This window comes from Salvelinus namaycush, chromosome 22, assembly GCF_016432855.1.
Source record: "Salvelinus namaycush isolate Seneca chromosome 22, SaNama_1.0, whole genome shotgun sequence".
NCBI lineage: Eukaryota > Metazoa > Chordata > Actinopteri > Salmoniformes > Salmonidae > Salvelinus > Salvelinus namaycush.
In genome coordinates, this window is record NC_052328.1 from 1,690,940 (window position 1) to 1,694,618 (window position 3,679).

Below are 3,679 nucleotides of genomic sequence, written 5' to 3' on the forward strand. Positions count from 1 at the left end.
CTGTTGGCGCGAGTGAAGATAGAGGAAATGACTGGAATACTGTAACATCTAATGGAGCTAAAAGGCCTGAAGTTGTAAATCAAGATAAGCCTTGGTATGATAATGCCTCATTCCTTGTTCGAGTGCGATTCATGAACAAGGATGTTTTTTTGGCGGGGAAACCCGTTTATGGTCACAAAGTAGGTGAAGGATGCATTGGGAGAAGTTGAGTCAGTCAGTGTGACCAGGAGTGGTGAGTTGTTGATTTCATTTGTGTGAAAAGAACAAAAGCAGAAAGTGTGAATGCTATGATTATTGGAGTAGGGCACTGATAAGCAAGATGGCGCCGATAGAGATGGCAGCTTCGCTTCAAGTCCATATAAGCATTTCGCTAACACTCGCAATAACATCTGCTACTCATGTGTATGTGACCAATAACATTTGATTTGATAATAGGTGTCATATCTGGTGTGTCGATGGAGATTGAGGCTTCATGGTTTAAGATGAACATGCCAGGAATAGTTGATTCATGTCACTTAACCCACACTGTGAATGGAAAGAAGGAGAAATGGCTTTGTATTATTGATGTTTGATGAAGAAGTTCTCCCGACCCATGTAAAGCTGGGATTTAGGAGATATGTGGTGGGATCTGATGTACAAAAGCCACTTTAATGTCATAAATGTAAAAAAGGCCACTTGTCAAGTGTTTGCAAACGGAATAGAGTCTGAGGATGCACGGTGTGGCCATTGTGATGTAAATCACGTTCCAGAGTTCCCTGAGTGCCCTGTTAGGGTGAAGGAGGTCAAAGTAGGAAGGGTCAGGGCTGTCGAGAAGGTGTCCTATGCTGAGGCTGTGAAAATTGCCGAAGCAGCGGGTAGAGATGATGAAGCTATGGCAGAGGATGATCTCCAACAGTCTGTGAAGGTCAGTCAATTGAGAGATCCTGAAATACTAATCGTATAGGAGGTGGATTTTGTTGTGTTTATTGAGCAGGTGATTAATTGTACATGACAAACTAACAAAATATCGAAGAAATTGTGAAAGCTGCTAATAGGTTCTTAGATCTCCAGGATTTCACAGCTGACATTTCCCAGAAGGGAGTGGGATTATCCAGTGTTGACGAGTGGGAAGGATGTGGCAGTAAAAGATGAGAAGAAGGCAGAGATGATGGCCAAAGCATTTGTCCAAGTGCAAAGCTCTGTAAATTTGTCAGAGGAGGCGAGAGAGAACAAGAGAGTGCTGGATAGGAGGGAGGATGTAAAGGATGCGTTGAATGCACCAGTTACCATGGCAGAGGTGAAAAGGGCAATAAGTAAGGCTGGGTTAACTTCACCTGGGAAAGATGAGATGTGCTATGTTATGTTGGCCCATCTTAGTGATGAAGCACTGGATAAGGTATTGGTGTTGTACAACAGAGTGTGGGAATAGGGGAAACTACCAGACAGCTGGAAGGAGCACTAGTGGTACCAATCCGGAAGCCAGGGAAGGACAGGACGTACTGGGTCAGTATTTGTAGTGCAGGAATGTGGGGTGGCAGTCAGGAAACGTATTACAGATATTCTGGCTGTATATACGGCAGAGCTGATGGCCATACTGTTGGCCTTTCAGTGGCTGGAGGAAGTCAAGCCAGACAGAGTAGCTATTTGCTCTGATTCATGTGCAGTGTTCATGAGCCTTCAGTCCTTTAGGTCATGTAGAAGACAAGACCTGCTGTATGAGGTGCTACAAACCCATGGCAGGATTAGACAGATGGGTATACAGATAAGATTTACTTGGTCCCAGCCCATGTAGGGGTGGAGGGGAACGAGGCAGTTGATGTACTGGCTAAACAAGCACTTAGTAGTGGGGATGTTGATGTTGTAGTTTCAATGAGCAAGGCAAAAAGCCTGATATGGACAGTGATGGTGCAGAGATGGCAGGAGCAGGTTAAAAGCCTGATATGGACAGTGATGGTGCAGAGATGGCAGGAGCAGGTTAAAAGCCTGATATGGACAGTGATGGTGCAGAGATGGCAGGAGCAGGTTAAAAGCCTGATATGGACAGTGATGGTGCAGAGATGGCAGGAGCAGGTTAAAAGCCTGATATGGACAGTGATGGTGCAGAGATGGCAGGAGCAGGTTAAAAGCCTGATATGGACAGTGATGGTGCAGAGATGGCAGGAGCAGGCAAAAAGCCTGATATGGACAGTGATGGTGCAGAGATGGCAGGAGCAGGTTAAAAGCCTGATATGGACAGTGATGGTGCAAAGATGGCAGGCTAAAAGTCTGATATGGACAGTGATGGTGCAGAGATGACAGGAGCAATGGCATAGAGATACTAAGGGCAGGCATTTATTTCAAGTACAGAGGAAAGTCGGAGAGGGGAGGTCGGCAGGAAGTGTGATTATTGCCAGGAAACAGAGACTGTGGAGAATATATTGCTAGTGTGGGCAGTATCAGAGGGAAAGAGAGGCTGAGATCTAGTATGAGGGAGAAGGGGATACAGGAAATTAGTTTAAAGAGTGTATTGTGTAGAACATCATTAGATATAGTCTCAAATATTTTAGATCTTTTTTTTGTTGAGTAACGGTAGGGTTTAGTTTCTCCGTCTCTGGCCCACACTCCAGTACAGTAGTTGGCGGTAACGCACCATCATGTTGGATGCCACCCGTCGATAAACCCCCACAGAAGAAGAAGACAAAAAAGAAGAAGAAGAAAGGCTGTGACTGGCCTCACACTCCAGTACAGTAGGTGGCGGTGATGCACCTTAAAAGTTGGATGCTATCCGCCAACCCAATCTCAAAAAAGAAGAAGAAAGAGTTGCTTACCAAGACGACAATGAATCAAAGATTTTACAAGTAAACCAAGATAGACCACCTCCTCTCGTTTCCAATGGGAACAAATGAGCCAAGCATGAGCTAGCGAGATCCTATTGGCGTGTTCTTGCACACATCTGCGTTATGTCCGTTAGGGAACCCCTACTCTGTGAAGTGCGCGTATGCAATAACTCAATTCGCCTTTGCGCCGCTTCTAAACAACGCAATTTTTTTAAACTTTTGCAAAGGGCAAAGTCTGCAAAACTTAGGCCACTCTTTTCATAACATATTATAGTTTTGGGAACAGAAAACTGTATTGAGATCAAACGTTTCATCGATAAGAAAATGTGTAGAATATCGGCTAAAATCCATCTGGTTCCATCGTATCCCGCTGCCCGCCATCGGGCTTCCTCTCACTACCATATATTGTACAATCCAGGTGTGCAAAACTCTTACAGATTTACCCAGAAAGACTCACAGCTGTAATCACGTCCAAAGGTGATTCTAACTTGTATTGACTCAGGGATGTGAAGACTTATGTAAATTAGATATCTATATTTCTATTTTCAATACATTAGTAAAAATGTCTAAAACATGTTTTCATTATGGGTATTGTGTGTAAAAAAAACACAACATGTGGACTAAATCAAGCGGTATGAATACTTTCTGAAGGTACTGTACGTTTGGCTGGCTGAAGCTAGTTGCAACATTGTTCATCAGGAAATTACAATTTATAGTTATAGATGTAATACTGTTTTGAAAAAATGAAAAATATGTATTCAGTACTTTCATCAACCAAGCCCAGTACGGATACAACTACTGACATGTAAGAGGCGAGACAATCTTTGCTGAACTGAAAACATTGCAAAACACAGCTACAGGTCAAATCAAGATACTGACTGCTG